Here is a 23803-nt window from a genome sequence, read left to right as displayed (position 1 = left end):
ATTCACACACATTTCTTCGTCATTGCGTCTGCGCCATATCATGGTTAACTACACTCAACATACCCTGTCGAATCGATTGGTGACCATTTGGCAAAGGTACAAATAACTACCTTCTGTGGCGTAGAGCGCTGCGAGACGTGGAAAAAGAGAGTCAATGTGGTTCTGGAAAGCAAAGGCAGGAATGTGGGGTCATGCCGCCACCTGTGCCGTGGGCCAATTGCGCTAGGTATTTATTTGGATGATTCAAGACACGAACAGACTAGCTGAGGTGGTCCCACAGTTTCTCGATTCGGTTTAAATCCGCGGAATACGGTAAACTCATGCTACTACTCTTTGAACCACGCAAGCGCACTACGAGCTGTGTGACACGTTGCACTCTCCTGCTGGCAGATGGTATAATGAAGGCATCAAGCGAACGAATAACGAATAAAACATTTGGTATTAGAAATAACAGGCGAAAGAAGAAGTCTACAGAACATGTAGAGAACATCGCGTGTTGTTTGATCTAGCAGTGAAGGGAAAAGAAGGTGCGCTGAATGATATGCAAAGCACGGACCGTGGAGAATACAGGTTATCAAATGAGCATATACCGATCTTGAGTAAAAACTAATGGAAGAAATGGCATATGAAATTGTCGAATTTCGAATCGACTGACGGAGTCGAACTTCAAATCGCCAGAAGATTTTGTAGAAGTATATCTTTCCTGCGACATCGATCGGCTGGAAAGTCGAGAACTTAGTAGTTCAGCTTTCACCGAAACATGTATAGTCAAACAAAGATATAAAACTAATTAAATGAATGTTTCTATGTATTACAACTTTGGTGGAACCTTTAATAGTGACTAGCGTTATAAAGAACAGCTGGTTTGTTCGACAGGCCAACGGCGTTTCCCAGCTTGCCATACATATTCTCTGGTAAACATGAAGAAATGAGGGTCGAAGACGTCACCGGCTGAAAGAAGTGCAAAATGAAGATTGTATGTTTGCCACAGTGAACTGGCTAGTAGATCTACCTGTCGAAATGACACAAGAAGTTAATGAACAACACGAATGAACTGAACATTACAGTAACAAAATATTAAAATGTATGTATTCATCTCCGATCCTCTTCCTAGCCTCGTGATGACTGGGTGTTGTGTGATGTCCTTAGATCAGTTAGGTTTAAGTAGTTCTAAGTTCTAGGGGACTGATGACCATAGATGTTAAGTCCCATAGTGCTCAGAGCCATTTGAACCATTTGAATCCTCTCCCTAATCAACCATCAAACCCTGTGTTGACAGGAGTATGCGTATACACTTACACGCAAGAAGAATAGATTCTTATAACCACACAGATACACACAAACACACACAAACAAACAAACATAAACGCGCTCGAGCACACAAACACACACACGTGTAGGCTTACCACTCTTCCAATCCCTCTCTCTTCACTCCTCTGACGTAGGGATGCACGTCATTGTCAAACATAGGCCAGGCAAACAGTATTGAAAGCGAAAGCGCGCGGAACATCAGAAGTGTTTTTTATATAAATAATATTATCGTTGTAAGCCAACATTTGGTCCTCATTTCGCAAATGCTTTGCTCCGCTTTCATAAAAGCGAAAAGGATGCTTTGACAGCCAAGGCGAGGAAATATTTGCTCACCACTTTGTGTCGAGAATATTTGCGTGTTTCATTATACACATACAACGTTTCCCAAACATAACCCATCGCTGTCAGCCTGCAATATTTTTACCACGTGTGTCAGTGACCGAGACCGCTAGATACTTGTTTTGAATCGGGAGGGAAATAACGTCTGTCAGAGGATTATGGTATGAAGTACTGTAGGTTTATTGCGTTAAAACATCCAAGTTAGGTACACAGACGGTAATATGCACACTAGACTTTTTACATACACGATTTTGTCTCGCTGCCTTGCAATAATTGCCCTTGTGTAGCCAGTAGTTTTGAAATGCTTGCCACTGCATCGTGAGGCAATAATGTTGACACAAATGATTGGTTGGTTTCTGTCGGAAGAAATCGTTTATAGTGAGGGCACTTAAACATAACTGACTAATTCTGCTGTCAGATGGAATAGTTTCCCGTGGGTATTCTTTTCTTACGGAGACGTATTTAGATCTTGTTCGTTGTAGTTTCATGGCGTATAATATAGTTAAAAGGGAGAACACCAAATGGCTGAGAAGATAATCAAAAGTTGTCGAATCTCTGTGATAGTTACACTATTAACGAAGTCGTAAAAAAGAGACAAAATGTTATTAAAAAATAAGGGGGCGTTAAAAATTGGTACTATAGACTTAAGAAGCGCAATATGGAATGTCCATATCAGAGCATGTCTTCTACAAAAATTAGAAATGGATTTTTAATTATGTACAACATTTATCTGTAACTTTTTGATGTCTATCCCTGTGATCCATGGTCTGCGGGACTCCGGCAGTTACACTTGCGTAATAAAAAGAAACACCTACAGCGGTCGCTTTGATGTTATTTTATTACATTTTCATCAGTTTCGATGGCTCGATGGACCATTTTCAGGCCTTAAATGACGCTGAGGGCGCGTAGTCCAACCGTATACGAGCTCTCATCAGAATGGAGTTCACCACTTCACGTCTGTCAAACCCTGAGAATGGTGTACTGATTCACGCAAACTGGTTTCAGTGTAATAAAATAACATCAAAACGACGGCTGCAAGTGTTTCATTTTGTACCGTTTATTTCTAGTGGTGTAAAGTACCTCTGCTCAAAATTACGTCGGTATGCACACTTCCTTGAGGAAAGCAGAGTTTTAACGTCTCGTCGACAGCAAGGTAATTTCAGATGGAGCACAAGCTTGTACAGGGCAAGACTAGGAAGGTAATCGACTGTGCTCGAAGAACTCTGGAGACATACTAGGCAAAACAAAATCTGGTATGGGTGGGATGCCCACTGATTTGAAATCCGCTTTTCCCTACCGAAGCACCTAAATCACTATGCCACCACGATTGACTAACGTTTCAAGCATATGTAACAACCTACGCTTATATTATTTCATTTTCTATTGTAAATATATTCCAAGACAACTGCATACATCTTTTCAGTTAAATGTCCTGTACTCTGAATTAACATTTTTGCTTTTATCGTTACGTAAAACTAACTATAGGACTACTCTACATAACTAGAGTTACAGCTTATTTCCTCAATAAATTCCGTCTACATTTACTCAAACGACACGCCATTCTTCGAGCAATTTTTTCTTCTAGCTTAACGGCTCAGAAAAGCAAACAGGGGAAGATAATGAAATAGCAAAAGAGAGGTAGAGATAAGTTAAAGGGCTAAGTCTGAAAGGCGTTCTTCGAGATGTCGTATGCTGTATTCGAAATGTAACAAATTCATTTTCTGTTCGTCGGGTTCATTTCAGATTAATCTCTACTACGTAGTGATATGTTGACTAATGAACAAAACTGCAGTTTCAGGGTCGTAATTATTTAAGAATGTCTACTATGATCTGCGGCATGGAATTTAGAAAAAAAAATCCCCAAGATCCGTAAATGACAGATAAAATTGTTTTCACGCCAAAAAGTCAATTTTTGAATTGATAACATCGCTACAGGTGTCACGTTCAAGATATCTTAATTCGTTTGCCTAGTTCCTACCACTTTGTCAAAATAAACCACTTAAGAACGAATATGTATGACTTAAATCTGGAAAGACTTCAGAGAACTGAGCTGATACGCAGTTGCCTCTGGATACTAAACACGGGCTGTGAGTTACAAATGGTGTTTCCTTGAATAAATGAGGATTATCTAACAGGAACTGGCCATAGTGGCACCCGGAACATATGAATGGCAGTTATGAGCTCTGCTATATCCCGTTGCGCATTTGAGAAACGGAGGTTCGAATGTAGGCCACTTTCAATCTGTCTCAAAACCCAAATGCCCCTCGCACATCCAGTTTTGCTTGTGACTCTTCGATGTGATTGGTAATTTTGCGTGACTTTTGAATCGACTGACGAACAACTAGTAACTTTATTAATACTGAAGAATTAAATAATTCTGTCGTCCGACAAGGACGGAACGTCATTTTCACTATTTTATCCGGACATTTACTTCTCACTCTTCATGCCTCTGACGAAATTTAGGACAAGAATTAAAAGGAACTACACTGGAACGGTGCAGCAACGCTTTCATAATTGCGTTCAGCATACCACGTACTTTGTTACAAACTAGAGATGGGCAAAATCGTTCATCCTTGGGAACTAGTTCACTGCTCATAGTTCTTTTTTGGGAACCGTTCATTTTTACTCGTTCACCGTTCATTTGTGCTTGGTATATGGTTCTTGTGAAAAATTGAAAACTAGTAGTGTAGGTGACTGAAGGATGGAGGGCCCCAAGAGGGGGCACTTGCCTTCCCCCTGGAATATAGAGTTTTTATTCATTTTTAGAAGTAATTTCTGTGATTCTGCAGAAGATCTCGTTTAGTCAACTGTAGCGTTGTGTGGCTGATCGCAGGGAAATAATAAGGGTAGAGCCAAATACGGACGATGTGTTGCCCGTTACGAGCAGATATAACAGACAGACAAACATGTAATAATTAGGCAGTGAAGAAATAACAAGCTAATGCAAGCAACAATGGCGAAACAATCGATGACGATGTGTATGCTCATGGGCTGTAGCACATGTAGTCTTCTAAACCTGTTGGTGGCTGTTTCCCAGCTTGATAGACCACAAGTTCCTTCTATAAAATTCTTCGTTTCGACTTACACTACATAGCTTTGCTACGTTGTAAACAATAATCGTTTACACCCTATATATACTTCATGTTGTCTCTGAGTTCGTAGGCGAAGTAGACTCTATGAAAGCATAAAATAAAATGCGGTTTTCTCATCATACTTGCGTCACACGCTTAGTAAAAATTAGGTTTTTATGTTGCATTATTAAAGTTAATGCAGCAATAATAATAATAATTAAATTCTCAGTAATAAAGTTTTTGGTTCCAAAGCTCCTTCTGAAAAAGTGTTTTTGAGATAACAAGTAAATACGATTTTATGGCAATCAAACGTCTTTTAAAATGGAGAAGCACCACTTTTGCTACTGAGCCACAATAACCCACAACCCACCTTTTTTTCCCAAAGTAACCAAACTAGCAGGTAATGCAAATTAGAAACAACCAAACTTAAAAATAATTAGAGCATTCCTAAATGTAATGTTTTGTATATGAAAGATACACTAAAATCATTTTATATGAATTTTCTTACACTAGAAATCAAGAAAATTATTGAAAGTTAGTTGCTAAATCAAGTCGAGGAAACAAAAAAATATTATTATAAGTATGTCTTCTGCTGTTCATTGATATAATGAAGTGAGCTGATATGTCCTTTTGTTACCTGAAAAAACGTACCTATTATATACAACGTGATTTTTATGTAATTTACGTGAGTATAAAATACTTTTTGTTTACCGGTCGTGAACGCTGAATAGCCAGACCCAAGTGGAAGAACAGTTTGGAACACATGTAAAATGGGCGAGCGCAGTGAACGAAACAAACTGGATACTGAACTAACTAGGAGCAGTCGGCAGTGCAACTGAGACAGATGGTCATGTGGCCGAGGGAGACCGGGTCTGAGACGAGCACGCGACCGAGGCTGGAACGAGAACTGCCGAAGTGACCTCCGCGACCGAAGTGAACTAGTGAACTATGAACCGATCGTTCCTCGTTCCCGGGACTATAAGTAGACCGCCGCGACCGAAGTGAACTATGGACCGATCGTTCCTTGAAATTCGTTCCTCGGTCCTTTCGTTCGTCTGGGTGAACCGTTCCTTTGCACCCGTTCGTTCGCGAACTACCCATTTCTATTAAAAACCACATAATACTGATCTACCCAAACTTCCACGCCGCATCCCAGCGACCCACCTAATAACCCTCTACTCGCAGATTTCTGATTTCCATAGGAGTTGGGACGTTGGTTGTGCATTCGCACTGAATTTTTTTTCATCAAACAGCCCTAACGCCACTAGAATTATAAATATGAATGGTGTGCGGTATTCTTACAGGAGATGTTACTGGTCATAAACTAGGAAAACATTTCTCTAAGCATACGTCCACAAATAGTTGTAGAAATATGAGCCGTTGTGTCCTACGATGGACGTCTGTTGACACTACAGGGACCGCTCAATGTCGTTACCACTCACTCCTAATCTTTCAGCTCTCCATCTCAAAGAATAACGAACTCATGCAAACACACCTGGCTTATCCCTGATTTGATATCTGCGTGAGACACATATGACATCCATACCCTGCAGGGTGTCCCCGGAGAGTCGTCACCATTCAGTAGTATGACAGGAACGATCATTCGAAGCAAAAAAAGTCTAGTAAAAATGGGTTGTAAAATAACCTAAGAGCTATGGGCACTACATCGTCTTCGCTACAGAGAAATACGTATCTTCTATTGAACAAGTGCTCACAGCTCTTAAGAAAAGTATTTTAGAGCCTGCTTCGGAAGATCGATCCTGTCGTATCCCTGAATAATGACCGTTACTCCGAGGACACCGTGTGTGATGTGTGCACGTTTTCGATGAATGTGGAATACATCAATGCTATTACATGTTTCTATAGCCAGAAAACTAATGGGTTAAAGTCGTATGAATGCCCAGACCATACTGCTGGATCTCTTCCACCAGTGTATCACTCTTTAAGCGTTTGTGCCACGTATTTATTACGAGGGGGTAGAAAATATAGCCCGTCGTGCGTAAAATGTTCAAATATGCGTGAATTCCTAAGGGACCAAACTGCTGAGGTCATCGGTCTTTAGACTTAGACACTACTTAAACTAACTTATCCTAAGAATAACATACACACCCATGCCCGACGGAGGACTCGAACCCAGGGCGGAAGGGGCCGTGCAATCCGTGACATGGCGCCTCAAATCGCGCTGCCACTCAGCAAGACATTTGTTGTCTTTCTGCATAGGTGACGTTCGTCAATACAGCGAGTTAACTGTCGCACAGCAATTGATTTATTAACAGCATCTGTTAATTTTTCCTGCGACATGTGTGTCTCTACGTCCTACCCGCACGTAGTTTTTCTGCATGAGAGCTCCAACAGCCTGTAAACGACGAGCATAAAGTAACAGTTCTTGCCGAACGTATGTATTCCTTCGGCAGTTCCAGTTCTTCGCACACCTGTATAAAGAACATATTCTACTGTTCCAAACACTCGCTCATCCATATCCTTCATGATAACAGTACCAAGTGTATCACGACCCGTTATCCTAGTTGCCAATGATATTGTGGCCACAAGTTGTTGCACCAATCCGATGAAGTTCTTTGCAGTTGGCCTGAAACGTTGAAAATGTCGTTCAGAAGTGTTTAATGCTGGTAGCTCTATGCCTGAAATTTCGTAAAAATAAACTTATTTGGCGGAACGGGACATCAGTGCACTTTTCCAGCTGGAACTGAGGATGAAAATTCCGTACGACGCAGTAGGCTCATTTGGGCCACGACAGCGACGGACCATACTCTTCTTGTTCAACGACGGGACCCCGTTCATTGCGTGTAGAAATCTGGGATGTAACACTTCCACTTTGCTGTCTTCAAAATTCGCCGAACACTTAAGCGACTAACTTCAGTTTCACGGGCAATCTGTCTCACACACTTCGGTGGTGAGCGAGTGGATTGTTGTAAGAGACGACGGGAGTTAGCAGGACTTGTTACTGTTATAGGTCGTACAGATCGTTGTTTGTGTACATCTTTAACACCGCTTTCGGCTTCAAATTTGTCTCGAATGCGACGAATCGTTAAACGTGTCGGCGTCTCTGTTTGATGCTCATTTCGCCATTGCCGTTGAACCTCATTAATGATTTCGTACTTACAATACTACTTCAAAACTGACTTCCTTTCATCGAACGTAAGCCTTGCGCCAGCCATATTTACTCGGGTAACTAGGTGCAACTAAGAACAGAGCACTGACTATCTGGCGACTGTCATCTGACAAAACAAAACAACGCAATACAACGCTTGTGTGGCGATTGCCGGAACTAATAACTATCAGACAACTCCGTCAACTAGTTTGCCAGTTGTGGACTTTTCAACAGGGGATACATTTTTTGGACCCCTCTGTATATTATGTAGCAATGCATTCTTAAACAGTATCAGTATTACACCGAACAAACAAACGACTTGGTTGTATTTAAATACAGGTTGGTGCTTTAGTGTTTATATTTGAAATCTACCCTAGCTACACATTCGTTGCATAGTGTTTAAAGATGTAATCAGTTTTCAGCATGTGGCCTTGTAAGCCTTACCGCAGTTCAGTTTCAGCGCGGAAAAAAACTTCATGGATTCGCTTTGCATTACCATCTGACGGTCACGATCTCTCTGAGGTCTATTGAGTTACGTCTTATTGGCTTTGGGCTACAGTCAGACCGCTATATTTCGGCGACCGGCCGAATTTTACCTCCTTTTCGTTGATGTCATCAGTGTTTCAAAAGCTGGCCACGCCGAGTAACTCAACGGCACGATGTTATAGCTTGATCAGAGAGATTCTTGCGCCGATCATTACGCAAGCGATATCCCTCTTTGATGTATCACAAAGAGGCGACACAAAGTAAACCTGTAGTCCTGTTAATGTTAGTGCCTTTGCTCACATAACGCCATTTGCGATGCGAAAACAGCTTGCTTGGCTGAATACAGCGCGCATTAAATTTCTGCCGGTAATGCTTGTTTCGTTCCCTAAAAACTGCGATAGTGCACAAATACCTTTTGCAGAGTAAATGAGTGCAACCTTCAGTTTCTATAAGAGAACGAAATTTTCCATTGTAACACAATCATTGTCAGTAGACAATTTCCACAACATCAACACCAAGAAGCCGTGTGAATGCAACGTTCAGTATGTGCTGCAATTTGAACCGAATATTCATCGATGTTGTCGTTACCGATTATGAATTTTTGAACGATTTGTTGATGAAATAAAGTTTTAATGTTGGCGTATTACGCGAGAATGTGTCGTTCGACGTCAGAATGCTTTTTAGATCACGCAGTTATTCAACGGAAATGTTAACGTTACATTTGCCCATTGTTTCAATATATCTGGCAACTCTATGCAAGGCCCACCATAAAATAATGACGTTGCGAGTGAAGACGAGAAGATTACCATTGTTACGGATACTTTCCTCTCGGCTTGAAACCAATTTATCCCATTGATGTGGTTGAGGGGAAGCACAGGAGAGGGAAACTCATATAGGGACTTCCAGTAACACTACCTTGGTTCGGTGCCAGGCCACTTGGAGCACTGCAAGTGTATCAGTCTGTCATCTCGGGTTTCTTATTGGGTGATTTAAAGTCTCCCATATTTGTTTTCGTTTCATAGTAAATGGTAACTGGTTTCAGCGCACTGTGTCCCCGATTTGACTTCTTGTGTTTATTGCACTCTTTGAATTGCATTGTGAATACGTTGCTAGTAATCTGAATTATTTTTGCTCATATCTATAATATTGTGTGTATTTAAAGATTGTACAATTGTTTTTGTTTCGTCTCGTAGTTTTCTGTCGACAGTTGTTGTTTCCTTCGAATCCATGTGTAAACTTCTCGATTTAAAAGTGTTGTAAGTATATTGCTATTACTTTGTTTTATTTTTGTCCACAGCCGTTTTTCTACTTTCTCGCATTTAATGGAGAACACCATCTTAGCAGCTTTTGACAAACTTGTCAGCCTATTTTGTTACATTTTTCCACGGAATCAGTATGTATTTCTGCTTTGAATGGTGTTGTTTCGTGTCGCTAGGTACGCTTTGTACGAGGGTGAGTCAAATGAAAACCTTAGAACGGAACTTCTTTCTTCCCATTGCATCTATGAGTGGTCCAAACATATGGAAATCACTTGGGGCTAGGTCTGTGGATGAGGAAGACACTCAGAATGCAGGTCTGTGATTGTTGCAACTGTTGTACGGTCAGTGTGGGGCCTTACATTGTCATATTGCAAAAGTACACCTGTTGACAGCAACCCCGTCGCTTTGATTTGATTGCAGGCCACAGATGATTTTTTAGGAGATCTGTGTATGATGCACTGGTGACAGTTGTCCCTCTAGGCATGCAATGTTCCAGAATGACGTCATTTTCGTCCCAAAAGAGTGTCAGCATAACCTTCCCTGCTGATGGTTCTGATCGAAACTTCTTAGGTTTTGGTGGTGAATAATGGCGCCATTCCTTGCTAGCTCTATTTGTTTCCGCTTGGTGGAAGTGAACCGATGTTTCGTCCCTCGTAATGATTCTTGCAAGGAAACCATCACCTTCTCCTTCAAAGCGCCAAAGGAGTTCTCCACAAGCATCAACACGTCATTCTCTCATATCAGGAGTCAGCTGCCGTGGCACCCATCTTGCAGACACTTTGTGGAACTGGAGCACATTATGCACATTGTGGTGTGCTGACCCACGACTAATCTGTAAACATACTGCAATATCATTCAGTGTCACTCGGCGGTTTTCCTTCACTGTTGCTTCAACTGCTGCAATGTTCTGTGGAGTCACAACTCGTTGTGCCTGACCTAGACGAGTAGCATCTTCCACTGAAGTCACACCATTTTCGAACTTTTTACTCCATTCGTAGACTTGCTGCTGTGACAAACATGCATCACTGTACTGAACCTTCATTCATCAATGAATTTCAATAGGTTTCACACCTTCACTACGCAAAAACCGAATAACAGAACGCTGTTCTTACTTGGTGCAACTCGCAAGCGGGGCGGCCATCTTTATACTGATACTGTGACGGTGTGTGTGCATCTGCACTATGCTGCCACCTACAAGCCATTCTACACGCTGTTTGTAGCGCGCTTACCAACACACCGCGGTTCCTGGTGTGTCCGCTGTGCCGTGCGTGTGATCATTGCTTGTACAACCCTCTCGCAGTGTCCAGAGCAAGTATGGTGGGTCTGACATACCGGTGTCAATGTGTTCTTTTTTCCATTTCCAGGAGTGTAAGATGACTTTTGGACATTATTAAGGTAAATACATTGTTTGTTCTCTATCAAAATCTTTCATTTGCTAACAATGCCTATCAGTAGTTAGTGCCTTCAGTGGTTAGACTCTTTTATTTAGCTGGCAGTATTGGCGCAGGCTGTATTGCAGTAGTTCGAATAACGAAGATTTTTGTGAGGTAAGTGATTCATGAAAGATATAGGTTATTGTTAGTCAGGGACTTTTTTTGTAGGGATTATTGGTTCAAATGGCTCTGAGCGCTATGGGACTTAACATCTGAGGTCATCAGTCCCCTAGAACTACTTAACTACTTAAACCTAACTAACCTAAGGGCATCACACACATCCATGCCCGAGGCAGGATTCGAACCTGAGTCCGTTACGGTGACGCTGTTCCAGACTGAAGCGCCTAGAACCTCTCGGCCACTCCAGTCGGCTTGTCAGTGCTAGCAGACAACCAACACTGCTTGAAATAACCGCAGAAATCAACGTGAGACGCACGAAACAAATCCGTTAGAACAGTGCGGCGAAATATTGCACTAATGGGCTATGGCAGCAGACGATCGATGCGAGCGAGTGCTTTTGCTCACAGCGTGACATCGCCTGCAGCACCTCTCCTGGGCTCGTAACCCTATCAGTTGGACCCTAGAGGACTGGAAAACCGTGGCCTTGTCAGTTGAGTCCCGATTTCAGTCGGCAATAGCGATGGTAGGTTCTGAGTGTGGCGCAGACCCTACGAGGAAACGTATCCAAATTGTCAACAAGGTGCTGTGCAAGCTGGAGGTGGCTCCATAATGGTGTGGGCTGTGTTTACGTGGATCGGACGGGCGCATGTGGTCCAACTAACCGATCATGGACTGGAAATATATTCAGCTACTTTGAGACCATTTGCAGCCGTTCATGGACTTAATGTTCCCAGTCAACGACGGAATTGTTCCCGAATGGTTTGAAGAACGTTGTGAACAATTCGAGCGAATGACGTGACCACTAAAATTGCCCGACATGAATCCCATTGAACATTTATGGGGAATAATCGAGAGGTTAGTTTGCGCCCTACATCACGCACGGGCAACATTTTCGCAATTATGGATGGCTATAGAGGCAGCATGGGCCAATCTGCATCTACGTTGACACTCTCAAATAACGCTAATGTGCGTGGCAGGGGGTTCATCGAACCATCTTCACACCGGCCAGCAGGGATTATTGAAAGTCAGATTGCGTTGCCCTAAAAATATTGTGTGTCAGTTTTGTGTTGATGAGAATAAGTAAAGAGAGAAATGTTTGAATGTTTGAGTACTTTCAGTTCTGCTCAGCTGTTTGAAAATCAAATAACGTAACAGGTTAATCAGCACAGTAATTCATTAATTTTTCGAAGAGGACGTTTAACGTGCTATTGTAGCAGCAGTTACAGATCTAACAACTGCGCCAGACACTTCTTGTCTTATATAGGCGTTTCCGACAGCAGCGCCGTATTCTGCCAATTTACATTTCTCTGTATTTGAATACGTATGCTTATAGGAGTTTCTTTGGCGCTCCAGTGTATATTCCGTGCAGAGTGTTCTGCCAGTTTCGCTCAAAGGACATCAAAATTTTCCTTTCTTTAGATTACAAGAGATATATCGTCTGCGGGCCTTAGTATTCGTCCCCTCCCACCATACACTGTAATTAAAGTTTCTCCCACTCCATTTCCTCATCGACAGGCTTTGTAAACTATAGTGATGACAAGCAGGAACCGCGGGCCACGCCGAGTACGATCCGTTAGTGCATGCCCAGTTTTTTCTTGTAGTGCGCTCGCTACCTCTGATTAGTTCTCAGTCCCACCACCAGAAGACGTTACCTCGGAGGACGATACGCAGTTCTGCGTAGCATGTAAACACCTGCCGCACGTGATGGAGAGCAGCCACACGGCCTCCCCTGTGTAAACACGCTTATCTCTAATGGCAATCCCTGAGGTTGTCGCCGAAGCGTTTCTGGCGAGAACGTTTACCGTTAATGAGATCCTAACCGTGTGCCGAGGAGGGCTTGCGTATCGGTGGAGACGTCACGCAAGGGACATTAGCCGAATGACAGCCAGTATGATTATCAAACAAGCTGCGTAACGGTCACACCTGAAACGTTTCGTTCGTAGCTACCAAAATTGAGAATGCTTGAGTAGCTTCAGCACGGTGCTACCTAATCTGTTCTGTGAACGTAGTAGTAGTTTCTTTAATATGCCTCACATGCTAAAACCGCCATCGTAAAGGGCGTTTCCAAATAGATTTCTAGAAGAGGAGCAAGGCTACAGTAGCCACCGGGTTAACGGACCGAATGGGTAAAATTACTCGTTGAAACGACGTAATTCCTACATTTGTCAGTCAATAAAAAGTGAAAGTCTATTCAGGCTATAGCGCATAAATGGTACGCTTCCAGGTGTTCAGCTGAGTTGTTATTTAGGCACAGTATGTAGACAATTGGCCGTAAAAATCTTCATAATGTGCTGTAAGCTGTGCTGTATGACTCATAACATTTGAAGTCGAAGTTGGTGTACTCACTGACTCACTACGCCAGCAACATGCCAAATACGAATATGGGTTGGAATGAGCAGGTAAGGCAGGTTGCACACTTCGGTTTCTTGAAAGAATACGGCGAAAAATTCTGTGAGTCTACACTTATGTGTCCTATCCTAGAATACGGCCCAAGTTTGTTGCGTCTGTACCAGATAAGAATGACATGGGATATTGAACGTATACAAAGAACGACAGCGCAAATAGTCACAGGTTTGTTTGACTCACGGGAGGGCGTCGCGGAAAGATTGAGCAATCTGTACTGCTTATTGGTACACTCTTGAAGATCGATGTAAATTATCCAGTGAAACCAAACTTACAAAGTAATGAGACACCATATTAAGAGAAGAATCTACACATTTTCATCCGCCTACGTATCGTATCCGTATGGTCCGTGAAGAAATGATCAGATTAATTACAAGCATGCCTTCAACAGTCATTATTTCCACGCTCCATACGTACTTGTAACGACGAGACACTCGGGCGTTTTTTCCCACTGAAGTGATAGGATATACGTTACGATACGCGATACGAACTCGCGATACAATACAGAAACGGTTCACAGTGATGGAGCGCATAAGAAAGCAATTGCAGTGACTGCAGTGGTTCAAAAGAGAAAGACAGCGGCGATAAAACGCCAACAATTATGTCTATCGTAACTCCTGGCGCATACACGCCACACGGGGAGAACCAAATTTCATTCATCAGATGTGCCTCGAGAAAAAGAAACGCTTTATGTAATAACCCAGGGCTAAATCCGTGTGTTTGTACTTAATTTTTCGGTCAAGTTTCACTTTTTGCGTAAAAAATTAAAATCCATTGCTTTTGGATTCACAAATGTTTTCCGCTATGCAGCCTTTCTCATTAGTATCTAAGGAAACTGCTCGTTAAAAAGATGATTTTTCTGTAGGGAATGCACGAGGACAGCGTAGGTTATCTTCAACCAGAAAGATTACCAAGAATTAGTAATATAATTATGTTTATTAAATATGAAAAAATACTCGTCTTAAATGATGCTTCTTCTTGTGGAATGTCCAGCACAATCAGAAGTTTCAAATTACAAGTGCTCTAAAATATTAAATTTATGTCTCTGCCGCACGGGTTAGCCGCGTGGTCTCAGGCGCCTTGCTACGGTTCGCAGCTCCCCGCGTCGGAGAGTCGAGTCCTCCCTCGGACATGGGTGTGTGTTCAGAGTTCTGGAAACATTCCCCAGGCTGTGGATAAGCCATGTCTCCGCAGTATCCTTTCTTTCAGGAGTGCTAGTTCTGCAAGGTTCGCAGGAGAGCTTCTGTTAAGTTTGAAAGGTCGGAGACGAGGTACTGGCAGAAGTGAAGCTGTGAGGACGGGGCGTGAGTCGTGCTTGGGTAGCTCACTTGGTAGAGCACTTGCCCGCGAAAGGCAAAGGTCCCGAGTTCGAGTCTCGTTCCGGCACACAGTTTTTATCTGCCAGGAAGTTTGATGGGTGTGTGTGTTGTCCTTAGCGTAAGATAGTTCAAGTTAGATCATGTAGTGTTTAAGCCTAGGGACCGATGTCCTCAGCAGTCCGATCCCACAAATTTCCAAATTCTTGTCTCTGTGCCTCTGAGTGATGCCTACGTGAAGTCCACGGCTATCCTGCGATGCTTACGAAGCGTAAGTCTCGGAGACGACGGACGAACACCGCAGATTGTAGACTTGGCGGTAACTGGAGACTGTAAACGTCTCGGCCCACTAGAGAAAACTGTCTGTCGTAGCTCGATGGTTTGGTATTTAACGAGGCATCTACCAATCTCTATCCATACACGTCATGCCCAAGGTTTGACAGCTGCGGCCCGTGATGGACCTCGGTATAAATCGTACAACACATACAGCTACTGCGCAACGAGTGTTTCGAGAGCGGCCTATTAATTAGCGGTAATCTCAGGCGTCCTGAGTACCGTCACCACATTCTCAGCTTTTTTTTTATCATCAGTCTCCTGACTGCTTTGATGCCGTCCGCCGCGAAGTCGTGTCATCCGCCAACCTCTTCATCTCAGAGCAGCACTTACAAACTACGTTCTTGTCAGAATTGTGCTGAAGTTTGGTGCCAGTGTGACATCATTAGCCTACCTCACATCTCACGTAACTTCTGAGCTGTATCCCTTTTCCGTATGTATCGATACCTTTATGTTTGAAGTGTTGCCGAACCCGAATCAGACGTCACGGTGCACCAGGCTTTTGTACTGTTACAGAGTATGCATGAAGGCACTTTTGAACCAAATTTCAAACTTATGCGTTGCATCGGGAAACACTGACGGGGTTTTAAAAAACTGTGTTTCACAGTGTGGATACTGAAATGGATAGAGAATAAGTGGGAGAAAGTACCGGAAGTTGCAGTGGAAGAAAAGCCACTGACGGTACACCAAGTGGTAGGTGGTTGAAGGTAACCTCCAACCGCCCCGCCAGAGCTAGCGGACCTGTTGCGGGTGCAGATCGGTTTGTTTGATGCCAGCGCGGAGGCGCCGGCCCACACTGACGTATCTGACGTTAATATTCCGGCTGAACGTAAGCACGGCTTTTGTCCGGCCATGAATCACGCCGTCGGGTGCCTGTGCAGATGACGGGCCGATACTGCTGTACGTTGCCAGCAGGTTGCCTATCGCCGAACCGCACCTGCCTGCAACTGTAAACTGGATTCAGCTCTCCTCTGACTGGTGCACTGCGGCTGCGAGGTAACTGACTGGAACCCTTGACGACTATTTTGCTCGTAACTTTGTTATCCACTGCGTCGCCAAAAGTCATGGGACACCTTACGGTGCCGAACCTTATTTTGCTCGGCGTAATGCAGCAACTCAATCTGGAGAGGACTCAGTTAGTCGGTGAAAGTCCCCTGCAGAAATATTGAGCCATTCTGCCTCTATAGCTCTTCATAATTGATAAAGTATTGCCGGTATAGGATTTTGTGCACGAAGTGACCTTTCGATTATGTCCCATCAATGTTGTGTAGGTCGCCAGACAACACTGGCCTTCCAATCAAATTGTCCAGACTATGCTTCAAATCAGTCTCTAACAATTATGGTACGGTGACATGGCGGGCTGCCATGCATAAAAAATCCATCGTTATTTGGGAATATGATATCCATAAATGGCTGCAAATAGTAGCTCAACACAACCATTTCCAGTCAATGATCCATTAAACACAGCTCACGCCATTTCGGATCCACCACCAGCTTGCACAGTGCCTTGTTGACTACTTGGGTCCATAGCCTCCTGTAGTCTGCGCCAGTCTCGAACCCTACCGTCAGCTCTTACCAACTGGAATTCTGACTCATCTAACCAAGTCGAGGCATTCCAGTCGCCAAAGGTCCAACCGATATGGTAACGAGTGTTGCGTGTGTGTTAGCGCTAACAGCTGTACGCAAATCCTGCTTCTCTTGTTCGTTAAGTGGAGGCCATCAGCCACTGAGTTCATTTGGTAGGAAGTAATACCTGACTTTTGATTTTCTCAGCACACATTTGACACTGTCCTAACGATTTCCGAAATGGAATGTATCTTGCGTCTCTCTCCCTGTGTCATTCCGAATTCAGGGTCTGTTCATACCATCGTGCGACCATAATCACTTAGAAAACCTTTTCGTAAGAATCAACTGCGTACTAATGACCTTTCGCCAATCCACTGCCCTTTTACACGCGATACTGTAACAATCTGGGCACTCGCGTGTCTGTATTCCATAACCTTTGTCGCTACTGCGTGGCCTTCGCTCTTCATGGCTGAGTACTTTGTTGTATTTTGTGTCACATATTTCATGTTTCTCCTCCTTATCCTGATGAGCCAATCGAGACCGACCGACCGCCAAGTCATGCTCTGAAAATTGCATCACTGGAAGCGGTACAGAGGGACGTGTGGGCCAGGATACCGCTCTCCCAGCCGTTGTCGGCTTCCCAAGTACACTACTGGTCATTAAAATTGCTACAGCACGAAGATGACGTGCTACAGAAGCGAAATTTAACCGACAGGAAGTAGATGCTGTCATATGCAAATGATAAGCTTTTCAGAGCATTCACACAATGTTGGCGCCGGTAGCGACACCTACAACGTGCTCACACGAGGAAAGTTTCTAATTGATTTCTCATACACAAACAGCAGTTGACCGGTGTTGCCTGGTGAAAGGTTGTTATGATGCCTCGTGTAAGGTGGAGAAATGCGTACCATCGCGTTTCCGACTTTGATAAAGGTTGGATTGTAGCCTATCACGATTGCGGTCTATCGTATGGCGACATTGCTGCTCGCGTTGGTCGAGATTCAATGACTGTTAGCAGAATATGGAATCGGTGGGTTCAGGAGGGCAATTCGGAACGCCGTACTGGATTACAACGGCCTCGTATCACTAGCAGTTGAGATTACAGGCATCTTATCCCCATGGCTGTAACGGATCCTGCAGCCACGTCTTAATCCCTGAATCAACAGATGGGGATGTTTGCAAGACAACTACCATTTGCACTAACAGTTCGACGACGTTTGCAGGAGCATGGACTATCAGCTCGGAGACCATGACTGCGGTTACCCTTGACGCTGCATCACAGACAGGAGCGAATTTCAAAACGTCTTTTTTTCGGATGAATCCAGATTCTGTTTACAGCATCATGATGGTCACATCCGTGTTTGGCGACATCGCGGTGAACGCACATTGGAAGCGCGTACTCGTCATCCCCATACTGGCGTATCACCCGGAGTGATGGTATGGGGTGCCACTGGTTACACGTCTCGGTCACCTCTTGTTCGCATTGACGGCACTTTGAACAGTGGAAATTACATTTCAAATGCGTTTCGACCCGTTCTCTGCCCTGCATTCGATTCCTGCGAAACCCTACATTTCAGCAGAATAATGCACGGCGCATGTTGGAGGTCCTGTAAGAGCCTTTCTCGATACAGTAACTGTTCAACTGCTGCCCTAGCCAGCACATTCTCCGGATCTCTCACCAACTGAAAACGTCTGGTCAACGGTGGCCGAGCAACTGGCTCGTCACAATACGCCAGTCACTACTCTTGATGAAACGTTTTACCGTGTTGAAGCTGCACAGGCACAGGCACCTGTACACGCCATCCAAGCTCTGTTTGACTCACTGCCCAGTCTTATCATGGCCGTTATTACGGCCAGAGGTGGTTGTTCTGGGTACTGATTTCTCAAGATCTATGCACCCAAATTAAGTGAAAATATAATCACTTGTCAGTTCTAGTATAATACATTTGTCCAATGAATACACATTTATCATCTGCATTTCTTCTTGGTGTAGCAATTTTAATGGCCATTACTGTAGCTCTTCAGCTGGTATCACGTGGCTAGGTGCATCCCATTCCAGTCCTCTCATCAATAAAAAGCCCTGGCAGTACCTGGAATAGAAACCGGATTCTCCTCATAACGACGAGACACTCTGATCATTGAGCTACAGAGGCGGACTCACACATATTTTCATGCACATTTGTACTTCGTAAGCCACAGTACAGTGTAAATACTTCCGATTTCCATTCCCATACTGACCGAACGGACAATGACTGTCTATATTCCTCTTCAAGTTCTATGGTCTCTCTTATTATTCCCATGTACGTTTGTGGCAGTGTAATTACTATCTTCGAAGGCAGGTTCTTTATATCGTCTTTCTACAAAGGATTCCCGTTTAATTTCCCCGAGCATTTCCTTTATATTTTCATGGATAATACCAATTTGTAACACGTCTCTGACTTCGTTCGATGTCTGTACGATACTGCTTTGGCTATGTTATTCCGAATTATGATGCAAAGTTCCTTCGCACGCTACAATATCGTTATCTGTCCGCTGACACCGGACAAGACAGTTTCGCACAGACTGTCTCCCCTGTATGAAAATATACGCAGTAGGTCTATAAGTGGTAGACAGTTGACTGACGACATGCTGAAGTTTGGGTCTGGCCGTGAGTCGTGCTCGGATAGCCAAATGGTAAGGCGGCAGCACGCGGTAAGCGGGAAATCCGGGTACGAGAACCGGTCAGCACCAATGTTCATTGTCATCATTCCATTACACAGCCGATTGTTATCCATATTCACAACTACGAATACATTTTGTGTATGTCATTCGATGTCTGTCATCATGCTAGCCTGATAAGCAGCCGAAACGCTGCAATAATACTCGCACTAGAGTCTTGTATTATTTACGAAGCCTTACAAAAATGGTTCAAATGGATCTGAGCACTTTGGGACTTAACTTCTGAGGTCATCAGTCCCCTAGAACTTACAACTACTTAAACCTAACTAACCTTAGAACATCATACACAACCATGCCCGATGCAGGATTCGAACCTGCGACCGTAGCGGTAGCGCGGTTCCAGACTGTAGCGCCTAGAACCGCTCGGCCACACCGGCCAGCGATGCATTACATTTTGCAGAAAAGTTACAACAAATCTTCCATTTGCCTTTTCAATTTCACCCTAGCCCATACGCTTGTAGGGCGTGTGTTGGTTGGTTGGGTGAACAGCTGTAGATATGGCGGAGGTCTCTGTTATTTCTCCCCTTGAGTCTGAATTAATTGTACGAACTATTACTGAACCCCAACGGATCACTCAGTTGCTGATTCTCCAGGCGTCGGACTCCGTTTCTTACTGCAGGTATTCCAACGCCTAGAAAGAACTGATTAATGGGGCAGCAGGAATGCTACAGATCAATGAAAGTCAGCATCGCCTGGCAATGTATCTGTTCAGTAACTGATACATTAATGAGAGATAGTCCAGTCACAAGTCTGCTAACGCATCACCCACAGTAACGCAGCCGCTAGACTAGCAATGGACTTGCTGCAGGACAAGTCAAAAGAACAGCAGTACGCACAAAGAGTAATGTCTTCAGCATAAAAACGACTCCCTAGAGGGACCACAAAATAAATTAATATGAATCACTATAACAAAGAAGCTAGGCATCTCTCAATACAGCAGTCTCAGTAACAGGAATAGGGCAAAAGAGTTCAACACGCTACATGTCCATTTGCAGCGTCGTTATCTCGCGGTGCAAGTAGAACGACAGCATAGACGCAACCAAGGTAACTCCAAACATCACGAGCAACTAGCATATGGTTAATATCAGGCCACTCCCAAGGTAATGGAAGACAACACTTTCCATAAACTGGCGGTAGCTGCTGCACGAAGAGTCTCGCGATGTCGACGCGTTCAGTAACTGCAACGAATTGGGGTGGAGAGCTTTTCTCTGGACAATTCAGAGCCTCTGTCGACGAACTACGTTCCATTTCCGTGGTACACGAAAGGGTTTTTGTAGCCAACGTAATAAAAATTGGAAGTGTAACCGTTACTGGTGTTGTGGCCGCCTGGAGTGGCCGAGTTTTTGACTTCAAGTTGGGTGACATTCCCAGAACGCGGTAGAGTTTGTACGTCTCCACTACCGCGTGGCTTCCTCGACGATTCGAAATAACGGCCTGCGAACCAACCCAGACATCGCCATCTTAGACGTTTTCTATACTAAATAAACGGGAAATGCCAAAATCATCCTGTCCCCTCCAACCGATGATGCTCTACATAAATACCTCCGTAGTGTCTTCGTACCTGCTAAAATTAGTTTATTAGTATTAATTGAGTAATTAAGAGTGACGACTTGTTAAATAATTGACCAACTGGTCTCTATTTGGTATCATTTCAGTCGGAATTTTATTGGGAGTCTGAATCTGTGATTAGAATGAAAGGATTAATTTTATTACGCTCTTTCCCTTTGTGGTACGGACTGGTGTGGGCAGAGGCTGTGGCCTCGTCACGTGCGTTATATGCCAGACAAAGCCACTGCGTTACACCTTAAAGTTTGACCGCCCACGGTGGCTGAGTGATCAGCGCGACAGAATGTCAGTCCTAAGGGCCCGAGTTCGATTCCCGGTCGGAGGTTTTCTCTGCTCAGGGACTGGGTATTGTGTTGTCCAAATCATCTTCATTTCATCCCCATCGACGAGCAAATCGCCGAAGTGGCGTCAAATCGAAAGACTTTCACTCTGCGAACGGTCTACCCGACGGGAGGCCTTAATCACACGACGTTTTACATTTACCTTACAGTTTGATTTTGAACACTATTCCATTATAAACCACAAACATATGGAATTTAAATAGGGACAAGTATTCACAGGTCCGTCGGAAGACGGATGGAAAGAGACGAACACACACACACACACACACACACACACACACACACACACACACACACAAATGGTTCAAATGGCTCTGAGCATTATGGGACAACATCAGAGGTCATCAGTCCCCTGTAGCTTAGAAATACTTCAACCTAACTAACGTAAGGTCTTCACACACATCCATGCCCGAGGCAGGATTCGAACCTGCGACCGTAGCGGTCGTGCGGTTCCAGACTGAAGCGCCTAGAACCGCTCAGCCACACTGGCCGGCACACACACACACACACACACACACACACACACACACACACACACACAAACACACAAACACACACACACTAAGAGAGAGAGAGAGAGAGAGAGAGAGAATCGTTGTGAGGTATGGGAAAACGCTGATGTCTATCTCCTGGTCACGGAGAGTGCCACAGCGGATAGTATGTGAGTGTTAGGTTACATCAAGATAATTTCGCATTTTTTGTCTGCTGTCTGAAGACGGGTCATTCCAGTACGGAGTTCGCTGTATAACTAGGCTCTTTCCCTGAATAACTGCAGAAAAGCAACATGTGACTAATGAGTCTGTCATGATGCCGGCTTCGCACACATACACTACCTGATGAAAAAAATCGCAAGACACCTATGTGATGTAACATTCACAAGGTGTCACGCCAGGTGGACCCACTAGTATAGAAGAAAGCAGGGAACATTGTGTTGTCAGGAGAGAAGTAGTAACGCCAGAATGTGTACGTCGGGAGAGCTCTGTGAAGTCGAAGTGGACTAGACACTGAATGTTACTTCAGCAACAAATCCATCAGAGGCTTTCTCACACTTCTAAAGCTGCGAAAATCGGCTGTTGGTTTTGGGACTGAGAAGTGGAAACGCGATGGCAGAATCACAGCTAAACCGAGACCTGGCAGAGCTCTTGTTCTGTGACAGACTATCGAGCGTAGCGGACAGTGGTTACAAATAATATCGGAAGACCAGCAGAAGGAATCACTTGTTAGTTTTAAAGTGCTAGCGAAACAACAGTGCGGTCGTCTGACTGGTTTAATGCGGCTTTAAGCTTCGAAATCGGTCGTGGAATAAATTTAGAAAATGAAAATTACTAGCAACTGAAGCAGATTTTTATTCCATAAATATTCTCCTCAGTTGCATATATTCACCTGATCATATATTCTGTAATCATGATCAACTACTGCGTGTACCACAGGTTAAACAGAACATGTTTCAGATATGAAATTTACTCACGAGAATTCAAGCGAAACAAATTCCTCATGGTAATGGGCAAAACAGAGGTCACATTAGCAAACAAATCACGAAACAAAAACGCTACGCCATTAAATGGGCCATGGATGCATACAGAATCTGGAAACACAGAGGAGGAGCACACAGACAACATAGGGCAGTAGTAAACTGAACTAGAAATATGACGAATAAACAAAGAACCCTAAAACCTAGCACAGACAACAAAACACAGAAAAGGCTAAGGACAAACAGTAGATTTACGAAAATATTCAGAAATGTTGGAATTCACGAACCCACCTGCATTACTTCCCAACTTCACTATTTTAACACAGTGTGTATGAGAACATTAAGAGTTACATTTCACACTAATCGTGCAATATATTTAAAGATCGTCGCTTACATACAGGAACAGACCCCAATTTAAAACGCAGTAATAGCCGACATCGTGAATTAACACGCGAAAAACGCTATTATGAACAAACTGGACTAACTGAAGTGAACAATGTAATAAATGAACATTCAGTGATGCCGATCAGTGTCTGCTAATTACATTTCGCCAGCATTCCACGTCAACATTCCAAAGCAACAAAAATAACATGGCCTGTCAGTTGAACGTAACGCTGTTACATTCAGAATGGACTAGCCGAAGTGAAGAACGTAATAAATGAGCACTCAGTGCTATTGATCAATGTCTAATAATTAGATTTCGCCAGAATTCAACACCAACATTCAAAAGTGTTCTGGCGTAACCACAAGCGCCGCAACGAAGATCGCAAGACCTGAGCAGGCTGTGAAAAGACGTCGGCCAATGGTGAGCGGATTAAGACCGTACAACAGGAGCGCCCTGAAGGCGAAGTGAATATAAGCGCAGCTCCTGCCAACTTCGGACGCTCGGGTCGGCTCAGTACACGGACATTAGTGGACAGTTGTAGACCGGCACTCGCAGATTACTTATCAGTGATGTGTG

At 43.8% G+C, this 23803-nt stretch overlaps 1 protein-coding gene across 3 annotated transcripts in view; it reads right to left on the bottom strand.

The window, feature by feature from the left end:
- The window catches only part of LOC126272075 (high affinity cAMP-specific and IBMX-insensitive 3',5'-cyclic phosphodiesterase 8), a 1931196-nt gene that overhangs the window by 1491754 nt on the left and 415639 nt on the right, over positions 1–23803 (bottom strand). The gene's annotated exons all lie outside the window — the stretch shown is intronic.

This window comes from Schistocerca gregaria, chromosome 5 (genome assembly GCF_023897955.1).
Source record: "Schistocerca gregaria isolate iqSchGreg1 chromosome 5, iqSchGreg1.2, whole genome shotgun sequence".
Classification (NCBI taxonomy): domain Eukaryota; kingdom Metazoa; phylum Arthropoda; class Insecta; order Orthoptera; family Acrididae; genus Schistocerca; species Schistocerca gregaria.
Note: the sequence above shows the minus strand (reverse complement) of the source record. Positions and strands in the feature narration are given on the sequence as shown.